Source organism: Haliotis rufescens, unplaced genomic scaffold (assembly GCF_023055435.1).
Source record: "Haliotis rufescens isolate VD_foot unplaced genomic scaffold, xgHalRufe1.0.p SCAF_13, whole genome shotgun sequence".
In the NCBI taxonomy this organism is placed as follows: domain Eukaryota; kingdom Metazoa; phylum Mollusca; class Gastropoda; order Lepetellida; family Haliotidae; genus Haliotis; species Haliotis rufescens.
In genome coordinates this window covers 12,384,479-12,403,969 of record NW_025963813.1, presented here as the reverse complement: position 1 = coordinate 12,403,969, position 19,491 = coordinate 12,384,479, and the positions used below count along the sequence as shown (strand labels likewise).

The 19,491-nt window shown below is 40.8% G+C and overlaps 59 non-coding genes across 59 annotated transcripts; all 59 read right to left on the bottom strand.

Moving 5' to 3' along the window:
* Positions 1 to 90: 90 nt before the first annotated feature.
* Positions 91 to 163, bottom strand: Trnar-ucu. The gene has a single exon. It is a non-coding gene; the product is annotated as a tRNA-Arg (tRNA).
* Positions 164 to 418: 255 nt separating this feature from the next.
* Trnar-ucu lies at positions 419 to 491 on the bottom strand. The gene has a single exon. It is a non-coding gene; the product is annotated as a tRNA-Arg (tRNA).
* Positions 492 to 746: 255 nt separating this feature from the next.
* On the bottom strand, positions 747 to 819 carry Trnar-ucu. The gene has a single exon. It is a non-coding gene; the product is annotated as a tRNA-Arg (tRNA).
* A 254-nt stretch (positions 820 to 1,073) lies between these two features.
* On the bottom strand, positions 1,074 to 1,146 carry Trnar-ucu. The gene has a single exon. It is a non-coding gene; the product is annotated as a tRNA-Arg (tRNA).
* A 260-nt stretch (positions 1,147 to 1,406) lies between these two features.
* Trnar-ucu lies at positions 1,407 to 1,479 on the bottom strand. The gene has a single exon. It is a non-coding gene; the product is annotated as a tRNA-Arg (tRNA).
* A 255-nt stretch (positions 1,480 to 1,734) lies between these two features.
* Trnar-ucu lies at positions 1,735 to 1,807 on the bottom strand. Its single transcript has one exon. It is a non-coding gene; the product is annotated as a tRNA-Arg (tRNA).
* A 260-nt stretch (positions 1,808 to 2,067) lies between these two features.
* Trnar-ucu lies at positions 2,068 to 2,140 on the bottom strand. Its single transcript has one exon. It is a non-coding gene; the product is annotated as a tRNA-Arg (tRNA).
* A 254-nt stretch (positions 2,141 to 2,394) lies between these two features.
* Trnar-ucu lies at positions 2,395 to 2,467 on the bottom strand. The gene has a single exon. It is a non-coding gene; the product is annotated as a tRNA-Arg (tRNA).
* Positions 2,468 to 2,722: 255 nt separating this feature from the next.
* Trnar-ucu lies at positions 2,723 to 2,795 on the bottom strand. Its single transcript has one exon. It is a non-coding gene; the product is annotated as a tRNA-Arg (tRNA).
* Positions 2,796 to 3,049: 254 nt separating this feature from the next.
* On the bottom strand, positions 3,050 to 3,122 carry Trnar-ucu. Its single transcript has one exon. It is a non-coding gene; the product is annotated as a tRNA-Arg (tRNA).
* Positions 3,123 to 3,376: 254 nt separating this feature from the next.
* On the bottom strand, positions 3,377 to 3,449 carry Trnar-ucu. The gene has a single exon. It is a non-coding gene; the product is annotated as a tRNA-Arg (tRNA).
* A 259-nt stretch (positions 3,450 to 3,708) lies between these two features.
* Positions 3,709 to 3,781, bottom strand: Trnar-ucu. Its single transcript has one exon. It is a non-coding gene; the product is annotated as a tRNA-Arg (tRNA).
* A 255-nt stretch (positions 3,782 to 4,036) lies between these two features.
* On the bottom strand, positions 4,037 to 4,109 carry Trnar-ucu. The gene has a single exon. It is a non-coding gene; the product is annotated as a tRNA-Arg (tRNA).
* Positions 4,110 to 4,370: 261 nt separating this feature from the next.
* On the bottom strand, positions 4,371 to 4,443 carry Trnar-ucu. Its single transcript has one exon. It is a non-coding gene; the product is annotated as a tRNA-Arg (tRNA).
* Positions 4,444 to 4,698: 255 nt separating this feature from the next.
* Trnar-ucu lies at positions 4,699 to 4,771 on the bottom strand. The gene has a single exon. It is a non-coding gene; the product is annotated as a tRNA-Arg (tRNA).
* A 254-nt stretch (positions 4,772 to 5,025) lies between these two features.
* On the bottom strand, positions 5,026 to 5,098 carry Trnar-ucu. Its single transcript has one exon. It is a non-coding gene; the product is annotated as a tRNA-Arg (tRNA).
* Positions 5,099 to 5,352: 254 nt separating this feature from the next.
* Positions 5,353 to 5,425, bottom strand: Trnar-ucu. Its single transcript has one exon. It is a non-coding gene; the product is annotated as a tRNA-Arg (tRNA).
* A 255-nt stretch (positions 5,426 to 5,680) lies between these two features.
* Positions 5,681 to 5,753, bottom strand: Trnar-ucu. The gene has a single exon. It is a non-coding gene; the product is annotated as a tRNA-Arg (tRNA).
* Positions 5,754 to 6,013: 260 nt separating this feature from the next.
* Positions 6,014 to 6,086, bottom strand: Trnar-ucu. Its single transcript has one exon. It is a non-coding gene; the product is annotated as a tRNA-Arg (tRNA).
* Positions 6,087 to 6,340: 254 nt separating this feature from the next.
* On the bottom strand, positions 6,341 to 6,413 carry Trnar-ucu. The gene has a single exon. It is a non-coding gene; the product is annotated as a tRNA-Arg (tRNA).
* A 255-nt stretch (positions 6,414 to 6,668) lies between these two features.
* Trnar-ucu lies at positions 6,669 to 6,741 on the bottom strand. The gene has a single exon. It is a non-coding gene; the product is annotated as a tRNA-Arg (tRNA).
* Positions 6,742 to 6,995: 254 nt separating this feature from the next.
* Positions 6,996 to 7,068, bottom strand: Trnar-ucu. Its single transcript has one exon. It is a non-coding gene; the product is annotated as a tRNA-Arg (tRNA).
* Positions 7,069 to 7,325: 257 nt separating this feature from the next.
* Trnar-ucu lies at positions 7,326 to 7,398 on the bottom strand. Its single transcript has one exon. It is a non-coding gene; the product is annotated as a tRNA-Arg (tRNA).
* A 254-nt stretch (positions 7,399 to 7,652) lies between these two features.
* On the bottom strand, positions 7,653 to 7,725 carry Trnar-ucu. The gene has a single exon. It is a non-coding gene; the product is annotated as a tRNA-Arg (tRNA).
* Positions 7,726 to 7,985: 260 nt separating this feature from the next.
* Trnar-ucu lies at positions 7,986 to 8,058 on the bottom strand. Its single transcript has one exon. It is a non-coding gene; the product is annotated as a tRNA-Arg (tRNA).
* Positions 8,059 to 8,317: 259 nt separating this feature from the next.
* Positions 8,318 to 8,390, bottom strand: Trnar-ucu. Its single transcript has one exon. It is a non-coding gene; the product is annotated as a tRNA-Arg (tRNA).
* A 255-nt stretch (positions 8,391 to 8,645) lies between these two features.
* On the bottom strand, positions 8,646 to 8,718 carry Trnar-ucu. Its single transcript has one exon. It is a non-coding gene; the product is annotated as a tRNA-Arg (tRNA).
* Positions 8,719 to 8,978: 260 nt separating this feature from the next.
* Trnar-ucu lies at positions 8,979 to 9,051 on the bottom strand. The gene has a single exon. It is a non-coding gene; the product is annotated as a tRNA-Arg (tRNA).
* Positions 9,052 to 9,305: 254 nt separating this feature from the next.
* On the bottom strand, positions 9,306 to 9,378 carry Trnar-ucu. The gene has a single exon. It is a non-coding gene; the product is annotated as a tRNA-Arg (tRNA).
* Positions 9,379 to 9,635: 257 nt separating this feature from the next.
* Trnar-ucu lies at positions 9,636 to 9,708 on the bottom strand. Its single transcript has one exon. It is a non-coding gene; the product is annotated as a tRNA-Arg (tRNA).
* Positions 9,709 to 9,962: 254 nt separating this feature from the next.
* On the bottom strand, positions 9,963 to 10,035 carry Trnar-ucu. The gene has a single exon. It is a non-coding gene; the product is annotated as a tRNA-Arg (tRNA).
* A 260-nt stretch (positions 10,036 to 10,295) lies between these two features.
* Positions 10,296 to 10,368, bottom strand: Trnar-ucu. Its single transcript has one exon. It is a non-coding gene; the product is annotated as a tRNA-Arg (tRNA).
* A 260-nt stretch (positions 10,369 to 10,628) lies between these two features.
* Trnar-ucu lies at positions 10,629 to 10,701 on the bottom strand. The gene has a single exon. It is a non-coding gene; the product is annotated as a tRNA-Arg (tRNA).
* A 258-nt stretch (positions 10,702 to 10,959) lies between these two features.
* On the bottom strand, positions 10,960 to 11,032 carry Trnar-ucu. Its single transcript has one exon. It is a non-coding gene; the product is annotated as a tRNA-Arg (tRNA).
* A 257-nt stretch (positions 11,033 to 11,289) lies between these two features.
* Positions 11,290 to 11,362, bottom strand: Trnar-ucu. The gene has a single exon. It is a non-coding gene; the product is annotated as a tRNA-Arg (tRNA).
* Positions 11,363 to 11,616: 254 nt separating this feature from the next.
* On the bottom strand, positions 11,617 to 11,689 carry Trnar-ucu. Its single transcript has one exon. It is a non-coding gene; the product is annotated as a tRNA-Arg (tRNA).
* A 260-nt stretch (positions 11,690 to 11,949) lies between these two features.
* On the bottom strand, positions 11,950 to 12,022 carry Trnar-ucu. The gene has a single exon. It is a non-coding gene; the product is annotated as a tRNA-Arg (tRNA).
* Positions 12,023 to 12,281: 259 nt separating this feature from the next.
* Trnar-ucu lies at positions 12,282 to 12,354 on the bottom strand. The gene has a single exon. It is a non-coding gene; the product is annotated as a tRNA-Arg (tRNA).
* Positions 12,355 to 12,609: 255 nt separating this feature from the next.
* Trnar-ucu lies at positions 12,610 to 12,682 on the bottom strand. The gene has a single exon. It is a non-coding gene; the product is annotated as a tRNA-Arg (tRNA).
* A 260-nt stretch (positions 12,683 to 12,942) lies between these two features.
* Trnar-ucu lies at positions 12,943 to 13,015 on the bottom strand. Its single transcript has one exon. It is a non-coding gene; the product is annotated as a tRNA-Arg (tRNA).
* Positions 13,016 to 13,269: 254 nt separating this feature from the next.
* Trnar-ucu lies at positions 13,270 to 13,342 on the bottom strand. The gene has a single exon. It is a non-coding gene; the product is annotated as a tRNA-Arg (tRNA).
* Positions 13,343 to 13,596: 254 nt separating this feature from the next.
* Trnar-ucu lies at positions 13,597 to 13,669 on the bottom strand. Its single transcript has one exon. It is a non-coding gene; the product is annotated as a tRNA-Arg (tRNA).
* Positions 13,670 to 13,925: 256 nt separating this feature from the next.
* Trnar-ucu lies at positions 13,926 to 13,998 on the bottom strand. The gene has a single exon. It is a non-coding gene; the product is annotated as a tRNA-Arg (tRNA).
* A 255-nt stretch (positions 13,999 to 14,253) lies between these two features.
* On the bottom strand, positions 14,254 to 14,326 carry Trnar-ucu. Its single transcript has one exon. It is a non-coding gene; the product is annotated as a tRNA-Arg (tRNA).
* Positions 14,327 to 14,580: 254 nt separating this feature from the next.
* On the bottom strand, positions 14,581 to 14,653 carry Trnar-ucu. Its single transcript has one exon. It is a non-coding gene; the product is annotated as a tRNA-Arg (tRNA).
* Positions 14,654 to 14,913: 260 nt separating this feature from the next.
* On the bottom strand, positions 14,914 to 14,986 carry Trnar-ucu. The gene has a single exon. It is a non-coding gene; the product is annotated as a tRNA-Arg (tRNA).
* A 255-nt stretch (positions 14,987 to 15,241) lies between these two features.
* Trnar-ucu lies at positions 15,242 to 15,314 on the bottom strand. The gene has a single exon. It is a non-coding gene; the product is annotated as a tRNA-Arg (tRNA).
* A 254-nt stretch (positions 15,315 to 15,568) lies between these two features.
* Positions 15,569 to 15,641, bottom strand: Trnar-ucu. Its single transcript has one exon. It is a non-coding gene; the product is annotated as a tRNA-Arg (tRNA).
* Positions 15,642 to 15,901: 260 nt separating this feature from the next.
* On the bottom strand, positions 15,902 to 15,974 carry Trnar-ucu. Its single transcript has one exon. It is a non-coding gene; the product is annotated as a tRNA-Arg (tRNA).
* A 255-nt stretch (positions 15,975 to 16,229) lies between these two features.
* On the bottom strand, positions 16,230 to 16,302 carry Trnar-ucu. The gene has a single exon. It is a non-coding gene; the product is annotated as a tRNA-Arg (tRNA).
* A 254-nt stretch (positions 16,303 to 16,556) lies between these two features.
* Trnar-ucu lies at positions 16,557 to 16,629 on the bottom strand. Its single transcript has one exon. It is a non-coding gene; the product is annotated as a tRNA-Arg (tRNA).
* A 260-nt stretch (positions 16,630 to 16,889) lies between these two features.
* Positions 16,890 to 16,962, bottom strand: Trnar-ucu. The gene has a single exon. It is a non-coding gene; the product is annotated as a tRNA-Arg (tRNA).
* A 254-nt stretch (positions 16,963 to 17,216) lies between these two features.
* Positions 17,217 to 17,289, bottom strand: Trnar-ucu. Its single transcript has one exon. It is a non-coding gene; the product is annotated as a tRNA-Arg (tRNA).
* A 255-nt stretch (positions 17,290 to 17,544) lies between these two features.
* On the bottom strand, positions 17,545 to 17,617 carry Trnar-ucu. Its single transcript has one exon. It is a non-coding gene; the product is annotated as a tRNA-Arg (tRNA).
* Positions 17,618 to 17,872: 255 nt separating this feature from the next.
* Trnar-ucu lies at positions 17,873 to 17,945 on the bottom strand. The gene has a single exon. It is a non-coding gene; the product is annotated as a tRNA-Arg (tRNA).
* A 255-nt stretch (positions 17,946 to 18,200) lies between these two features.
* Positions 18,201 to 18,273, bottom strand: Trnar-ucu. The gene has a single exon. It is a non-coding gene; the product is annotated as a tRNA-Arg (tRNA).
* A 254-nt stretch (positions 18,274 to 18,527) lies between these two features.
* Trnar-ucu lies at positions 18,528 to 18,600 on the bottom strand. The gene has a single exon. It is a non-coding gene; the product is annotated as a tRNA-Arg (tRNA).
* Positions 18,601 to 18,860: 260 nt separating this feature from the next.
* Trnar-ucu lies at positions 18,861 to 18,933 on the bottom strand. Its single transcript has one exon. It is a non-coding gene; the product is annotated as a tRNA-Arg (tRNA).
* A 254-nt stretch (positions 18,934 to 19,187) lies between these two features.
* Positions 19,188 to 19,260, bottom strand: Trnar-ucu. Its single transcript has one exon. It is a non-coding gene; the product is annotated as a tRNA-Arg (tRNA).
* Between the last annotated feature and the right edge of the window lie 231 nt (positions 19,261 to 19,491).

Here is a 19,491-nt window from a genome sequence, read left to right as displayed (position 1 = left end):
ATGATGACATTAAAATAAAGAAAGTTGCCTCACGATATGATGGTTGTTGGTAAAGAAGTATGTTAAAAATTAAAATTAAAATGATTGTTGCATCCCTGGTGGGATTCGAACCCACGGCCTCTGGATTAGAAGTCCAGCGCGCTATCCCCTGCGCTACAGGGACCTGGCATTAAGAAGCCTACTTTTATGAAAAGATCCAGCATACCATACATCTTTCACAATCATTTGGGTAAAAAAACCCACTAAAACCCGAGTGGATAGCGAAATGGAATTGATTCTGCAATGGACGTGGTAGACACTGACATGCCTCGTGCTCTTTCTGTGTTTATGATGACATTAAAATAAAGAAAGTTGCCTCACGATATGATGGTAGTTGGTAAAGAAGTATGTTAAAAAAATAAAATTAAAATGATTGTTGCATCCCTGGTGGGATTCGAACCCACGGCCTCTGGATTAGAAGTCCAGCGCGCTATCCGCTGCGCTACAGGGACCTGGCATTAAGGAGCCTACTTTTATGAAAAGATCCAGCATACCATACATCTTTCACAATCATTTGGGTAAAAAAACCCACTAAAACCCGAGTGGATAGCGAAATGGAATTGATTCTGCAATGGACGTGGTAGACACTGACATGCCTCGTGCTCTTTCTGTGTTTATGATGTCATTAAAATAAAGAAAGTTGCCTCACGATATGATGGTAGTTGGTAAAGAAGTATGTTAAAAAAATAAAATTAAAATGATTGTTGCATCCCTGGTGGGATTCGAACCCACGGCCTCTGGATTAGAAGTCCAGCGCGCTATCCGCTGCGCTACAGGGACCTGGCAATAGGAAGCCTACTTTTATGAAAAGATCCAGCATACCATACATCTTTCACAATCATTTGGGTAAAAAACAAAAAACAAACCCGAGTGGATAGCGAAATGGAATTGATTCTGCAATGGACGTGGTAGACACTGACATGCCTCGTGCTCTTTCTGTGTTTATGATGACATTAAAATGAAGAAAGTTGCCTCACGATATGATGGTAGTTGGTAAAGAAGTATGTTAAAAATTAAAATTAAAATGATTGTTGCATCCCTGGTGGGATTCGAACCCACGGCCTCTGGATTAGAAGTCCAGCGCGCTATCCCCTGCGCTACAGGGACCTGGCATCAAGAAGTCTACTTTTATGAAAAGATCCAGCATACCATACATCTTTCACAATCATCTGGGTAAAAAAACAAAACCAATCCCAAGTGGTACTTATAGCGAAATGGAATTGATTCTGCAATGGATGTGGTAGACACTGACATGCCTTGTGCTCTTTCTGTGTTTATGATGACATTAAAATGAAGAATGTGGCCTCACGATATGATTGTAGTTGGTAAAGAAGTATGTTAAAAAATTAAAATAAAAATGATTGTTGCATCCCTGGTGGGATTCGAACCCACGGCCTCTGGATTAGAAGTCCAGCGCGCTATCCGCTGCGCTACAGGGACCTGGCAATAGGAAGCCTACTTTTATGAAAAGATCCAGCATACCATACATCTTTCACAATCATTTGGGTAAAAAACAAAAAACAAACCCAAGTGGATAGCGAAATGGAATTGATTCTGCAATGGACGTGGTAGACACTGACATGCCTCGTGCTCTTTCTGTGTTTATGATGACATTAAAATAAAGAAAGTTGCCTCACGATATGATGGTTGTTGGTAAAGAAGTATGTTAAAAAATTAAAATTAAAATGATTGTTGCATCCCTGGTGGGATTCGAACCCACGGCCTCTGGATTAGAAGTCCAATGCGCTATCCCCTGCGCTACAGGGACCTGGCATCAAGAAGTCTACTTTTATGAAAAGATCCAGCATACCATACATCTTTCACAATCATCTGGGTAAAAAAAGAAAACCAAACCCAAGTGGTACTTATAGCGAAATGGAATTGATTCTGCAATGGATGTGGTAGACACTGACATGCCTTGTGCTCTTTCTGTGTTTATGATGACATTAAAATGAAGAATGTGGCCTCACGATATGATTGTAGTTGGTAAAGAAGTATGTTAAAAAATAAAAATAAAAATGATTGTTGCATCCCTGGTGGGATTCGAACCCGAGGCCTCTGGATTAGAAGTCCAGCGCGCTATCCGCTGCGCTACAGGGACCTGGCAATAGGAAGCCTACTTTTATGAAAAGATCCGGCATACCATACATCTTTCACAATCATTTGGGTAAAAAACAAAAAACAAACCCAAGTGGATAGCGAAATGGAATTGATTCTGCAATGGACGTGGTAGACACTGACATGCCTCGTGCTCTTTCTGTGTTTATGATGACATTAAAATAAAGAAAGTTGCCTCACGATATGATGGTTGTTGGTAAAGAAGTATGTTAAAAATTAAAATTAAAATGATTGTTGCATCCCTGGTGGGATTCGAACCCACGGCCTCTGGATTAGAAGTCCAGCGCGCTATCCCCTGCGCTACAGGGACCTGGCATTAAGAAGCCTACTTTTATGAAAAGATCCAGCATACCATACATCTTTCACAATCATTTGGGTAAAAAACTCCACTAAAACCCGAGTGGATAGCGAAATGGAATTGATTCTGCAATGGACGTGGTAGACACTGACATGCCTCGTGCTCTTTCTGTGTTTATGATGACATTAAAATAAAGAAAGTTGCCTCACGATATGATGGTAGTTGGTAAAGAAGTATGTTAAAAAATTAAAATTAAAATGATTGTTGCATCCCTGGTGGGATTCGAACCCGAGGCCTCAGGATTAGAAGTCCAGCGCGCTATCCGCTGCGCTACAGGGACCTGGCAAGAGGAAGCCTACTTTTATGAAAAGATCCGGCATACCATACATCTTTCACAATCATTTGGGTAAAAAACAAAAAACAAACCCAAGTGGATAGCGAAATGGAATTGATTCTGCAATGGACGTGGTAGACACTGACATGCCTCGTGCTCTTTCTGTGTTTATGATGACATTAAAATAAAGAAAGTTGCCTCACGATATGATGGTTGTTGGTAAAGAAGTATGTTAAAAATTAAAATTAAAATGATTGTTGCATCCCTGGTGGGATTCGAACCCACGGCCTCTGGATTAGAAGTCCAGCGCGCTATCCGCTGCGCTACAGGGACCTGGCATTAAGAAGCCTACTTTTATGAAAGATCCAGCATACCATACATCTTTCACAATCATTTGGGTAAAAAAACCCACTAAAACCCGAGTGGATAGCGAAATGGAATTGATTCTGCAATGGACGTGGTAGACACTGACATGCCTCGTGCTCTTTCTGTGTTTATGATGACATTAAAATAAAGAAAGTTGGCTCACGATATGATGGTAGTTGGTAAAGAAGTATGTTAAAAAATCAAAATTAAAATGATTGTTGCATCCCTGGTGGGATTCGAACCCACGGCCTCTGGATTAGAAGTCCAGCGCGCTATCCCCTGCGCTACAGGGACCTGGCATCAAGAAGTCTACTTTTATGAAAAGATCCAGCATACCATACATCTTTCACAATCATTTGGGTAAAAAAACAAAACCAAACCCAAGTGGTACTTATAGCGAAATGGAATTGATTCTGCAATGGATGTTGTAGACACTGACATGCCTCGTGCTCTTTCTGTGTTTATGATGACATTAAAATGAAGAATGTGGCCTCACGATATGATGGTTGTTGGTAAAGAAGTATGTTAAAAATTAAAATAAAAATGATTGTTGCATCCCTAGTGGGATTCGAACCCACGGCCTCTGGATTAGAAGTCCAGCGCGCTATCCGCTGCGCTACAGGGACCTGGCAATAGGAAGCCTACTTTTATGAAAAGATCCGGCATACCATACATCTTTCACAATCATTTGGGTAAAAAACAAAAAACAAACCCAAGTGGTTAGCGTAATGGAATTGATTCTGCAATGGACGTGGTAGACACTGACATGCCTCGTGCTCTTTCTGTGTTTATGATGACATTAAAATGAAGAAAGTTGCCTCACGATATGATGGTAGTTGGTAAAGAAGTATGTTAAAAAATTAAAATTAAAATGATTGTTGCATCCCTGGTGGGATTCGAACCCACGGCCTCTGGATTAGAAGTCCAGCGCGCTATCCCCTGCGCTACAGGGACCTGGCATTAAGAAGCCTACTTTTATTAAAAGATCCAGCATACCATACATCTTTCACAATCATTTGGGTAAAAAAAACCCACTAAAACCAAACCCGAGTGGATAGCGAAATGGAATTGATTCTGCAATGGACGTGGTAGACACTGACATGCCTCGTGCTCTTTCTGTGTTTATGATGACATTAAAATAAAGAAAGTTGGCTCACGATATGATGGTAGTTGGTAAAGAAGTATGTTAAAAAATTAAAATTAAAATGATTGTTGCATCCCTGGTGGGATTCGAACCCACGGCCTCTGGATTAGAAGTCCGGCACGCTATCCCCTGCGCTACAGGGACCTGGCAATAGGAAGCCTACTTTTATGAAAAGGTCCAGCATACCATACATCTTTCACAATCATCTGGGTAAAAAACAAAAAACAAACCCAAGTGGATAGCGAAATGGAATTGATTCTGCAATGGATGTGGTAGACACTGACATGCCTCGTGCTCTTTCTGTGTTTATGATGACATTAAAATGAAGAATGTGGCCTCACGATTAGATTGTAGTTGGTAAAGAAGTATGTTAAAAAATAAAAATAAAAATGATTGTTGCATCCCTGGTGGGATTCGAACCCACGGCCTCTGGATTAGAAGTCCAGCGCGCTATCCGCTGCGCTACAGGGACCTGGCAATAGGAAGCCTACTTTTATGAAAAGATCCAGCATACCATACATCTTTCACAATCATTTGGGTAAAAAACAAAAAACAAACCCAAGTGGATAGCGAAATGGAATTGATTCTGCAATGGACGTGGTAGACACTGACATGCCTCGTGCTCTTTCTGTGTTTATGATGACATTAAAATGAAGAAAGTTGCCTCACGATATGATGGTTGTTGGTAAAGAAGTATGTTAAAAATAAAAATAAAAATGACTGTTGCATCCCTGGTGGGATTCGAACCCACGGCCTCTGGATTAGAAGTCCAGCGCGCTATCCGCTGCGCTACAGGGACCTGGCAATAGGAAGCCTACTTTTATGAAAAGATCCAGCATACCATACATCTTTCACAATCATTTGGGTAAAAAACAAAAAACAAACCCAAGTGGATAGCGAAATGGAATTGATTCTGCAATGGACGTGGTAGACACTGACATGCCTCGTGCTCTTTCTGTGTTTATGATGACATTAAAATAAAGAAAGTTGCCTCACGATATGATGGTTGTTGGTAAAGAAGTATGTTAAAAATAAAAATAAAAATGACTGTTGCATCCCTGGTGGGATTCGAACCCACGGCCTCTGGATTAGAAGTCCAGCGCGCTATCCGCTGCGCTACAGGGACCTGGCAATAGGAAGCCTACTTTTATGAAAAGATCCAGCATACCATACATCTTTCACAATCATTTGGGTAAAAAACAAAAAACAAACCCAAGTGGATAGCGAAATGGAATTGATTCTGCAATGGACGTGGTAGACACTGACATGCCTCGTGCTCTTTCTGTGTTTATGATGACATTAAAATAAAGAAAGTTGGCTCACGATATGATGGTAGTTGGTAAAGAAGTATGTTAAAAAATTAAAATTAAAATGATTGTTGCATCCCTGGTGGGATTCGAACCCCCGGCCTCTGGATTAGAAGTCCAGCGCGCTATCCGCTGCGCTACAGGGACCTGGCATCAAGAAGCCTACTTTTATGAAAAGATCCAGCATACCATACATCTTTCACAATCATCTGGGTAAAAAATCAAAACAAAACCCAAGTGGTACTTATAGCGAAATGGAATTGATTCTGCAATGGATGTTGTAGACACTGACATGCCTCGTGCTCTTTCTGTGTTTATGATGACATTAAAATGAAGAATGTGGCCTCACGATATGATTGTAGTTGGTAAAGAAGTATGTTAAAAAATAAAAATAAAAATGATTGTTGCATCCCTGGTGGGATTCGAACCCACGGCCTCTGGATTAGAAGTCCAGCGCGCTATCCGCTGCGCTACAGGGACCTGGCAATAGGAAGCCTACTTTTATGAAAAGATCCAGCATACCATACATCTTTCACAATCATTTGGGTAAAAAACAAAAAACAAACCCAAGTGGATAGCGAAATGGAATTGATTCTGCAATGGACGTGGTAGACACTGACATGCCTCGTGCTCTTTCTGTGTTTATGATGACATTAAAATAAAGAAAGTTGCCTCACGATATGATGGTTGTTGGTAAAGAAGTATGTTAAAAATTAAAATTAAAATGATTGTTGCATCCCTGGTGGGATTCGAACCCACGGCCTCTGGATTAGAAGTCCAGCGCGCTATCCCCTGCGCTACAGGGACCTGGCATTAAGAAGCCTACTTTTATGAAAAGATCCAGCATACCATACATCTTTCACAATCATTTGGGTAAAAAAACCCACTAAAACCCGAGTGGATAGCGAAATGGAATTGATTCTGCAATGGACGTGGTAGACACTGACATGCCTCGTGCTCTTTCTGTGTTTATGATGACATTAAAATAAAGAAAGTTGGCTCACGATATGATGGTAGTTGGTAAAGAAGTATGTTAAAAAAATAAAATTAAAATGATTGTTGCATCCCTGGTGGGATTCGAACCCACGGCCTCTGGATTAGAAGTCCAGCGCGCTATCCGCTGCGCTACAGGGACCTAGCAATAGGAAGCCTACTTTTATGAAAAGATCCAGCATACCATACATCTTTCACAATCATTTGGGTAAAAAACCCCACTAAAACCCGAGTGGATAGCGAAATGGAATTGATTCTGCAATGGACGTGGTAGACACTGACATGCCTCGTGCTCTTTCTGTGTTTATGATGACATTAAAATGAAGAAAGTTGCCTCACGATATGATGGTAGTTGGTAAAGAAGTATGTTAAAAATTAAAATTAAAATGATTGTTGCATCCCTGGTGGGATTCGAACCCACGGCCTCTGGATTAGAAGTCCAGCGCGCTATCCCCTGCGCTACAGGCACCTGGCATTAAGAAGCCTACTTTTATGAAAAGATCCAGCATACCATACATCTTTCACAATCATTTGGGTAAAAAAAACCCCACTAAAACCCGAGTGGATAGCGAAATGGAATTGATTCTGCAATGGACGTGGTAGACACTGACATGCCTCGTGCTCTTTCTGTGTTTATGATGACATTAAAATGAAGAAAGTTGCCTCACGATATGATGGCAGTTGGTAAAGAAGTATGTTAAAAAAATAAAATTAAAATGATTGTTGCATCCCTGGTGGGATTCGAACCCACGGCCTCTGGATTAGAAGTCCAGCGCGCTATCCGCTGCGCTACAGGGACCTGGCAATAGGAAGCCTACTTTTATGAAAAGATCCAGCATACCATACATCTTTCACAATCATTTGGGTAAAAAACAAAAAACAAACCCGAGTGGATAGCAAAATGGAATTGATTCTGCAATGGATGTGGTAGACACTGACATGCCTCGTGCTCTTTCTGTGTTTATGATGACATTAAAATGAAGAAAGTTGCCTCACGATATGATGGTAGTTGGTAAAGAAGTATGTTAAAAATTAAAATTAAAATGATTGTTGCATCCCTGGTGGGATTCGAACCCACGGCCTCTGGATTAGAAGTCCAGCGCGCTATCCGCTGCGCTACAGGGACCTGGCATTAAGAAGCCTACTTTTATGAAAAGATCCAGCATACCATACATCTTTCACAATCATCTGGGTACAAAAAGAAAACCAAACCCAAGTGGTACTTATAGCGAAATGGAATTGATTCTGCAATGGATGTGGTAGACACTGACATGCCTCGTGCTCTTTCTGTGTTTATGATGACATTAAAATGAAGAATGTGGCCTCACGATATGATTGTAGTTGGTAAAGAAGTATGTTAAAAAAATAAAATGAAAATGATTGTTGCATCCCTGGTGGGATTCGAACCCACGGCCTCTGGATTAGAAGTCCAGCGCGCTATCCGCTGCGCTACAGGGACCTGGCAATAGGAAGCCTACTTTTATGAAAAGATCCAGCATACCATACATCTTTCACAATCATTTGGGTAAAAAACAAAAAACAAACCCAAGTGGTACTTATAGCGAAATGGAATTGATTCTGCAATGGATGTTGTAGACACTGACATGCCTTGTGCTCTTTCTGTGTTTATGATGACATTAAAATGAAGAATGTGGCCTCACGATATGATGGTTGTTGGTAAAGAAGTATGTTAAAAATTAAAATAAAAATGATTGTTGCATCCCTGGTGGGATTCGAACACACGGCCTCTGGATTAGAAGTCCAGCGCGCTATCCGCTGCGCTACAGGGACCTGGCAATAGGAAGCCTACTTTTATGAAAAGATCCGGCATACCATACATCTTTCACAATCATTTGGGTAAAAAACAAAAAACAAACCCAAGTGGATAGCGTAATGGAATTGATTCTGCAATGGACGTGGTAGACACTGACATGCCTCGTGCTCTTTCTGTGTTTATGATGACATTAAAATGAAGAAAGTTGCCTCACGATATGATGGTAGTTGGTAAAGAAGTATGTTAAAAAATTAAAATTAAAATGATTGTTGCATCCCTGGTGGGATTCGAACCCACGGCCTCTGGATTAGAAGTCCAGCGCGCTATCCGCTGCGCTACAGGGACCTGGCATTAAGAAGCCTACTTTTATGAAAAGATCCAGCATACCATACATCTTTCACAATCATCTGGGTAAAAAATCAAAACAAAACCCAAGTGGTACTTATAGCGAAATGGAATTGATTCTGCAATGGATGTTGTAGACACTGACATGCCTCGTGCTCTTTCTGTGTTTATGATGACATTAAAATGAAGAATGTGGCCTCACGATATGATTGTAGTTGGTAAAGAAGTATGTTAAAAAATAAAAATAAAAATGATTGTTGCATCCCTGGTGGGATTCGAACCCACGGCCTCTGGATTAGAAGTCCAGCGCGCTATCCGCTGCGCTACAGGGACCTGGCAATAGGAAGCCTACTTTTATGAAAAGATCCAGCATACCATACATCTTTCACAATCATTTGGGTAAAAAACAAAAAACAAACCCGAGTGGATAGCAAAATGGAATTGATTCTGCAATGGATGTGGTAGACACTGACATGCCTCGTGCTCTTTCTGTGTTTATGATGACATTAAAATGAAGAAAGTTGCCTCACGATATGATGGTTGTTGGTAAAGAAGTATGTTAAAAATAAAAATAAAAATGATTGTTGCATCCCTGGTGGGATTCGAACCCACGGCCTCTGGATTAGAAGTCCAGCGCGCTATCCCCTGCGCTACAGGCACCTGGCATTAAGAAGCCTACTTTTATGAAAAGATCCAGCATACCATACATCTTTCACAATCATTTGGGTAAAAAAAACCCCACTAAAACCCGAGTGGATAGCGAAATGGAATTGATTCTGCAATGGACGTGGTAGACACTGACATGCCTCGTGCTCTTTCTGTGTTTATGATGACATTAAAATAAAGAAAGTTGCCTCACGATATGATGGCAGTTGGTAAAGAAGTATGTTAAAAAAATAAAATTAAAATGATTGTTGCATCCCTGGTGGGATTCGAACCCACGGCCTCTGGATTAGAAGTCCAGCGCGCTATCCGCTGCGCTACAGGGACCTGGCAATAGGAAGCCTACTTTTATGAAAAGATCCAGCATACCATACATCTTTCACAATCATTTGGGTAAAAAACAAAAAACAAACCCGAGTGGATAGCAAAATGGAATTGATTCTGCAATGGATGTGGTAGACACTGACATGCCTCGTGCTCTTTCTGTGTTTATGATGACATTAAAATGAAGAAAGTTGCCTCACGATATGATGGTATTTGGTAAAGAAGTATGTTAAAAATTAAAATTAAAATGATTGTTGCATCCCTGGTGGGATTCGAACCCACGGCCTCTGGATTAGAAGTCCAGCGCGCTATCCCCTGCGCTACAGGGACCTGGCATTAAGAAGCCTACTTTTATGAAAAGATCCAGCATACCATACATCTTTCACAATCATTTGGGTAAAAAAACAAAACAAAACCCAAGTGGTACTTATAGCGAAATGGAATTGATTCTGCAATGGATGTGGTAGACACTGACATGCCTCGTGCTCTTTCTGTGTTTATGATGACATTAAAATGAAGAATGTGGCCTCACGATTAGATTGTAGTTGGTAAAGAAGTATGTTAAAAAATTAAAATTAAAATGATTGTTGCATCCCTGGTGGGATTCGAACCCACGGCCTCTGGATTAGAAGTCCAGCGCGCTATCCCCTGCGCTACAGGGACCTGGCATTAAGAAGCCTACTTTTATGAAAAGATCCAGCATACCATACATCTTTCACAATCATCTGGGTACAAAAAGAAAACCAAACCCAAGTGGTACTTATAGCGAAATGGAATTGATTCTGCAATGGACGTGGTAGACACTGACATGCCTCGTGCTCTTTCTGTGTTTATGATGACATTAAAATGAAGAATGTGGCCTCACGATATGATTGTAGTTGGTAAAGAAGTATGTTAAAAAAATAAAATGAAAATGATTGTTGCATCCCTGGTGGGATTCGAACCCACGGCCTCTGGATTAGAAGTCCAGCGCGCTATCCGCTGCGCTACAGGGACCTGGCATCAAGAAGCCTACTTTTATGAAAAGATCCAGCATACCATACATCTTTCACAATCATTTGGGTAAAAAACAAACCCCACTAAAACCCGAGTGGATAGCGAAATGGAATTGATTCTGCAATGGACGTGGTAGACACTGACATGCCTCGTGCTCTTTCTGTGTTTATGATGACATTAAAATGAAGAAAGTTGCCTCACGATATGATGGTTGTTGGTAAAGAAGTATGTTAAAATTAAAAATAAAAATGATTGTTGCATCCCTGGTGGGATTCGAACCCACGGCCTCTGGATTAGAAGTCCAGCGCGCTATCCCCTGCGCTACAGGCACCTGGCATTAAGAAGCCTACTTTTATGAAAAGATCCAGCATACCATACATCTTTCACAATCATTTGGGTAAAAAAAACCCCACTAAAACCCGAGTGGATAGCGAAATGGAATTGATTCTGCAATGGACGTGGTAGACACTGACATGCCTCGTGCTCTTTCTGTGTTTATGATGACATTAAAATAAAGAAAGTTGCCTCACGATATGATGGCAGTTGGTAAAGAAGTATGTTAAAAAAATAAAATTAAAATGATTGTTGCATCCCTGGTGGGATTCGAACCCACGGCCTCTGGATTAGAAGTCCAGCGCGCTATCCGCTGCGCTACAGGGACCTGGCAATAGGAAGCCTACTTTTATGAAAAGATCCAGCATACCATACATCTTTCACAATCATTTGGGTAAAAAACAAAAAACAAACCCGAGTGGATAGCAAAATGGAATTGATTCTGCAATGGATGTGGTAGACACTGACATGCCTCGTGCTCTTTCTGTGTTTATGATGACATTAAAATGAAGAAAGTTGCCTCACGATATGATGGTAGTTGGTAAAGAAGTATGTTAAAAATTAAAATTAAAATGATTGTTGCATCCCTGGTGGGATTCGAACCCACGGCCTCTGGATTAGAAGTCCAGCGCGCTATCCCCTGCGCTACAGGGACCTGGCATTAAGAAGCCTACTTTTATGAAAAGATCCAGCATACCATACATCTTTCACAATCATCTGGGTACAAAAAGAAAACCAAACCCAAGTGGTACTTATAGCGAAATGGAATTGATTCTGCAATGGATGTGGTAGACACTGACATGCCTCGTGCTCTTTCTGTGTTTATGATGACATTAAAATGAAGAATGTGGCCTCACGATATGATTGTAGTTGGTAAAGAAGTATGTTAAAAAAATAAAATGAAAATGATTGTTGCATCCCTGGTGGGATTCGAACCCACGGCCTCTGGATTAGAAGTCCAGCGCGCTATCCGCTGCGCTACAGGGACCTGGCAATAGGAAGCCTACTTTTATGAAAAGATCCAGCATACCATACATCTTTCACAATCATTTGGGTAAAAAACAAAAAACAAACCCAAGTGGTACTTATAGCGAAATGGAATTGATTCTGCAATGGATGTTGTAGACACTGACATGCCTTGTGCTCTTTCTGTGTTTATGATGACATTAAAATGAAGAATGTGGCCTCACGATATGATGGTTGTTGGTAAAGAAGTATGTTAAAAATTAAAATAAAAATGATTGTTGCATCCCTGGTGGGATTCGAACACACGGCCTCTGGATTAGAAGTCCAGCGCGCTATCCGCTGCGCTACAGGGACCTGGCAATAGGAAGCCTACTTTTATGAAAAGATCCGGCATACCATACATCTTTCACAATCATTTGGGTAAAAAACAAAAAACAAACCCAAGTGGATAGCGTAATGGAATTGATTCTGCAATGGACGTGGTAGACACTGACATGCCTCGTGCTCTTTCTGTGTTTATGATGACATTAAAATGAAGAAAGTTGCCTCACGATATGATGGTAGTTGGTAAAGAAGTATGTTAAAAAATTAAAATTAAAATGATTGTTGCATCCCTGGTGGGATTCGAACCCACGGCCTCTGGATTAGAAGTCCAGCGCGCTATCCGCTGCGCTACAGGGACCTGGCATTAAGAAGCCTACTTTTATGAAAAGATCCAGCATACCATACATCTTTCACAATCATCTGGGTAAAAAATCAAAACAAAACCCAAGTGGTACTTATAGCGAAATGGAATTGATTCTGCAATGGATGTTGTAGACACTGACATGCCTCGTGCTCTTTCTGTGTTTATGATGACATTAAAATGAAGAATGTGGCCTCACGATATGATTGTAGTTGGTAAAGAAGTATGTTAAAAAATAAAAATAAAAATGATTGTTGCATCCCTGGTGGGATTCGAACCCACGGCCTCTGCATTAGAAGTCCAGCGCGCTATCCGCTGTGCTACAGGGACCTGGCAATAGGAAGCCTACTTTTATGAAAAGATCCAGCATACCATACATCTTTCACAATCATTTGGGTAAAAAACAAAAAACAAACCCAAGTGGATAGCGAAATGGAATTAATTCTGCAATGGACGTGGTAGACACTGACATGCCTCGTGCTCTTTCTGTGTTTATGATGACATTAAAATGAAGAAAGTTGCCTCACGATATGATGGTTGTTGGTAAAGAAGTATGTTAAAAATTAAAATAAAAATGATTGTTGCATCCCTGGTGGGATTCGAACCCACGGCCTCTGGATTAGAAGTCCAGCGCGCTATCCGCTGCGCTACAGGGACCTGGCAATAGGAAGCCTACTTTTATGAAAAGATCCAGCATACCATACATCGTTCACAATCATTTGGGTAAAAAACAAAAAACAAACCCAAGTGGATAGCGTAATGGAATTGATTCTGCAATGGACGTGGTAGACACTGACATGCCTCGTGCTCTTTCTGTGTTTATGATGACATTAAAATGAAGAAAGTTGCCTCACGATATGATGGTAGTTGGTAAAAAAGTATGTTAAAAATTAAAATTAAAATGATTGTTGCATCCCTGGTGGGATTCGAACCCACGGCCTCTGGATTAGAAGTCCAGCGCGCTATCCCCTGCGCTACAGGGACCTGGCATTAAGAAGCCTACTTTTATGAAAAGATCCAGCATACCATACATCTTTCACAATCATTTGGGTAAAAAAAACCCACTAAAACCCGAGTGGATAGCGAAATGGAATTGATTCTGCAATGGACGTGGTAGACACTGACATGCCCCGTGCTCTTTCTGTGTTTATGATGACATTAAAATAAAGAAAGTTGCCTCACGATATGATGGTAGTTGGTAAAGAAGTATGTTAAAAAAATAAAATTAAAATGATTGTTGCATCCCTGGTGGGATTCGAACCCACGGCCTCTGGATTAGAAGTCCAGCGCGCTATCCCCTGCGCTACAGGGACCTGGCTAAGCCTACTTTTATGAAAAGATCCAGCATACCATACATCTTTCACAATCATCTGGGTAAAAAAACCAAACCAAACCCAAGTGATACTTATAGCGAAATGGAATTGATTCTGCAATGGATGTTGTAGACACTGACATGCATCGTGCTCTTTCTGTTTTTATGATGACATTAAAATGAAGAATGTGGCCTCACGATATGATTGTAGTTGGTAAAGAAGTATGTTAAAAAATAAAAATAAAAATGATTGTTGCATCCCTGGTGGGATTCGAACCCACGGCCTCTGGATTAGAAGTCCAGCGCGCTATCCGCTGCGCTACAGGGACCTGGCAATAGGAAGCCTACTTTTATGAAAAGATCCGGCATACCATACATCTTTCACAATCATTTGGGTAAAAAACAAAAAACAAACCCGAGTGGATAGCGAAATGGAATTGATTCTGCAATGGACGTGGTAGACACTGACATGCCTCGTGCTCTTTCTGTGTTTATGATGACATTAAAATGAAGAAAGTTGCCTCACGATATGATGGTATTTGGTAAAGAAGTATGTTAAAAATTAAAATTAAAATGATTGTTGCATCCCTGGTGGGATTCGAACCCACGGCCTCTGGATTAGAAGTCCAGCGCGCTATCCCCTGCGCTACAGGGACCTGGCATTAAGAAGCCTACTTTTATGAAAAGATCCAGCATACCATACATCTTTCACAATCATTTGGGTAAAAAAACAAAACAAAACCCAAGTGGTACTTATAGCGAAATGGAATTGATTCTGCAATGGATGTGGTAGACACTGACATGCCTCGTGCTCTTTCTGTGTTTATGATGACATTAAAATGAAGAATGTGGCCTCACGATATGATTGTAGTTGGTAAAGAAGTATGTTAAAAAATTAAAATGAAAATGATTGTTGCATCCCTGGTGGGATTCGAACCCACGGCCTCAGGATTAGAAGTCCAGCGCGCTATCCCCTGCGCTACAGGGACCTGGCAATAGGAAGCCTACTTTTATGAAAAGATCCAGCATACCATACATCTTTCACAATCATTTGGGTAAAAAACAAAAAACAAACCCGAGTGGATAGCGAAATGGAATTGATTCTGCAATGGACGTGGTAGACACTGACATGCCTCGTGCTCTTTCTGTGTTTATGATGACATTAAAATGAAGAATGTGGCCTCACGATATGATCGTAGTTGGTAAAGAAGTATGTTAAAAAATTTAAATTAAAATGATTGTTGCATCCCTGGTGGGATTCGAACCCACGGCCTCTGGATTAGAAGTCCAGCGCGCTATCCCCTGCGCTACAGGGACCTGGCAATAGGAAGCCTACTTTTATGAAAAGATCCAGCATACCATACATCTTTCACAATCATTTGGGTAAAAAACAAAAAACAAACCCAAGTGGATAGCGAAATGGAATTGATTCTGCAATGGACGTGGTAGACACTGACATGCCTCGTGCTCTTTCTGTGTTTATGATGACATTAAAATGAAGAAAGTTGCCTCACGATATGATGGTAGTTGGTAAAGAAGTATGTTAAAAATTAAAATTAAAATGATTGTTGCATCCCTGGTGGGATTCGAACCCACGGCCTCTGGATTAGAAGTCCAGCGCGCTATCCGCTGCGCTACAGGGACCTGGCATTAAGAAGCCTACTTTTATGAAAAGATCCAGCATACCATACATCTTTCACAATCATTTGGGTAAAAAAACAAAACAAAACCCAAGTGGTACTTATAGCGAAATGGAATTGATTCTGCAATGGATGTGGTAGACACTGACATGCCTCGTGCTCTTTCTGTGTTTATGATGACATTAAAATGAAGAATGTGGCCTCACGATATGATTGTAGTTGGTAAAGAAGTATGTTAAAAAATTAAAATTAAAATGATTGTTGCATCCCTGGTGGGATTCGAACCCACGGCCTCAGGATTAGAAGTCCAGCGCGCTATCCGCTGCGCTACAGGGACCTGGCAATAGGAAGCCTACTTTTATGAAAAGATCCAGCATACCATACATCTTTCACAATCATTTGGGTAAAAAACAAAAAACAAACCCGAGTGGATAGCGAAATGGAATTGATTCTGCAATGGACGTGGTAGACACTGACATGCCTCGTGCTCTTTCTGTGTTTATGATGACATTAAAATGAAGAATGTGGCCTCACGATATGATCGTAGTTGGTAAAGAAGTATGTTAAAAAATTAAAATGAAAATGATTGTTGCATCCCTGGTGGGATTCGAACCCACGGCCTCTGGATTAGAAGTCCAGCGCGCTATCCCCTGCGCTACAGGGACCTGGCAATAGGAAGCCTACTTTTATGAAAAGATCCAGCATACCATACATCTTTCACAATCATTTGGGTAAAAAACAAAAAACAAACCCAAGTGGATAGCGAAATGGAATTGATTCTGCAATGGACGTGGTAGACACTGACATGCCTCGTGCTCTTTCTGTGTTTATGATGACATTAAAATGAAGAAAGTTGCCTCACGATATGATGGTAGTTGGTAAAGAAGTATGTTAAAAATTAAAATTAAAATGATTGTTGCATCCCTGGTGGGATTCGAACCCACGGCCTCTGGATTAGAAGTCCAGCGCGCTATCCGCTGCACTACAGGGACCTGGCATGAAGAAGCCTACTTTTATGAAAAGATCCAGCATACCATACATCTTTCACAATCATTTGGGTAAAAAATGAAAACCAATCCCAAGTGGTACTTATAGCGAAATGGAATTGATTCTGCAATGGATGTTGTAGACACTGACATGCATCGTGCTCTTTCAGTTTGTATGATGACATTAAAATGAAGAATGTGGCCTCACGATATGATTGTAGTTGGTAAAGAAGTATGTTAAAAATTAAAAATAAAAATGATTGTTGCATCCCTGGTGGGATTCGAACCCACGGCCTCTGGATTAGAAGTCCAGCGCGCTATCCGCTGCGCTACAGGGACCTGGCAATAGGAAGCCTACTTTTATGAAAAGATCCGGCATACCATACATCTTTCACAATCATTTGGGTAAAAAACAAAAAACAAACCCGAGTGGATAGCGAAATGGAATTGATTCTGCAATGGACGTGGTAGACACTGACATGCCTCGTGCTCTTTCTGTGTTTATGATGACATTAAAATGAAGAAAGTTGCCTCACGATATGATGTTATTTGGTAAAGAAGTATGTTAAAAATTAAAATTAAAATGATTGTTGCATCCCTGGTGGGATTCGAACCCACGGCCTCAGGATTAGAAGTCCAGCGCGCTATCCCCTGCGCTACAGGGACCTGGCAATAGGAAGCCTACTTTTATGAAAAGATCCGGCATACCATACATCTTTCACAATCATTTGGGTAAAAAACAAAAAACAAACCCGAGTGGATAGCGAAATGGAATTGATTCTGCAATGGACGTGGTAGACACTGACATGCCTCGTGCTCTTTCAGTTTTTATGATGACATTAAAATGAAGAATGTGGCCTCACGATATGATTGTAGTTGGTAAAGAAGTATGTTAAAAATTAAAAATAAAAATGATTGTTGCATCCCTGGTGGGATTCGAACCCACGGCCTCTGGATTAGAAGTCCAGCGCGCTATCCGCTGCGCTACAGGGACCTGGCAATAGGAAGCCTACTTTTATGAAAAGATCCGGCATACCATACATCTTTCACAATCATTTGGGTAAAAAACAAAAAACAAACCCGAGTGGATAGCGAAATGGAATTGATTCTGCAATGGACGTGGTAGACACTGACATGCCTCGTGCTCTTTCTGTGTTTATGATGACATTAAAATGAAGAATGTGGCCTCACGATATGATTGTAGTTGGTAAAGAAGTATGTTAAAAAATTAAAATGAAAATGATTGTTGCATCCCTGGTGGGATTCGAACCCACGGCCTCAGGATTAGAAGTCCAGCGCGCTATCCGCTGCGCTACAGGGACCTGGCAATAGGAAGCCTACTTTTATGAAAAGATCCAGCATACCATACATCTTTCACAATCATTTGGGTAAAAAACAAAAAACAAACCCGAGTGGATAGCGAAATGGAATTGATTCTGCAATGGACGTGGTAGACACTGACATGCCTCGTGCTCTTTCTGTGTTTATGATGACATTAAAATGAAGAATGTGGCCTCACGATATGATCGTAGTTGGTAAAGAAGTATGTTAAAAAATTTAAATTAAAATGATTGTTGCATCCCTGGTGGGATTCGAACCCACGGCCTCTGGATTAGAAGTCCAGCGCGCTATCCCCTGCGCTACAGGGACCTGGCAATAGGAAGCCTACTTTTATGAAAAGATCCAGCATACCATACATCTTTCACAATCATTTGGGTAAAAAACAAAAAACAAACCCAAGTGGATAGCGAAATGGAATTGATTCTGCAATGGACGTGGTAGACACTGACATGCCTCGTGCTCTTTCTGTGTTTATGATGACATTAAAATGAAGAAAGTTGCCTCACGATATGATGGTAGTTGGTAAAGAAGTATGTTAAAAATTAAAATTAAAATGATTGTTGCATCCCTGGTGGGATTCGAACCCACGGCCTCTGGATTAGAAGTCCAGCGCGCTATCCGCTGCGCTACAGGGACCTGGCATGAAGAAGCCTACTTTTATGAAAAGATCCAGCATACCATACATCTTTCACAATCATTTGGGTAAAAAATGAAAACCAATCCCAAGTGGTACTTATAGCGAAATGGAATTGATTCTGCAATGGATGTTGTAGACACTGACATGCATCGTGCTCTTTCAGTTTTTATGATGACATTAAAATGAAGAATGTGGCCTCACGATATGATTGTAGTTGGTAAAGAAGTATGTTAAAAATTAAAAATAAAAATGATTGTTGCATCCCTGGTGGGATTCGAACCCACGGCCTCTGGATTAGAAGTCCAGCGCGCTATCCGCTGCGCTACAGGGACCTGGCAATAGGAAGCCTACTTTTATGAAAAGATCCGGCATACCATACATCTTTCACAATCATTTGGGTAAAAAACAAAAAACAAACCCGAGTGGATAGCGAAATGGAATTGATTCTGCAATGGACGTGGTAGACACTGACATGCCTCGTGCTCTTTCTGTGTTTATGATGACATTAAAATGAAGAAAGTTGCCTCACGATATGATGTTATTTGGTAAAGAAGTATGTTAAAAATTAAAATTAAAATGATTGTTGCATCCCTGGTGGGATTCGAACCCACGGCCTCAGGATTAGAAGTCCAGCGCGCTATCCCCTGCGCTACAGGGACCTGGCAATAGGAAGCCTACTTTTATGAAAAGATCCGGCATACCATACATCTTTCACAATCATTTGGGTAAAAAACAAAAAACAAACCCGAGTGGATAGCGAAATGGAATTGATTCTGCAATGGACGTGGTAGACACTGACATGCCTCGTGCTCTTTCAGTTTTTATGATGACATTAAAATGAAGAATGTGGCCTCACGATATGATTGTAGTTGGTAAAGAAGTATGTTAAA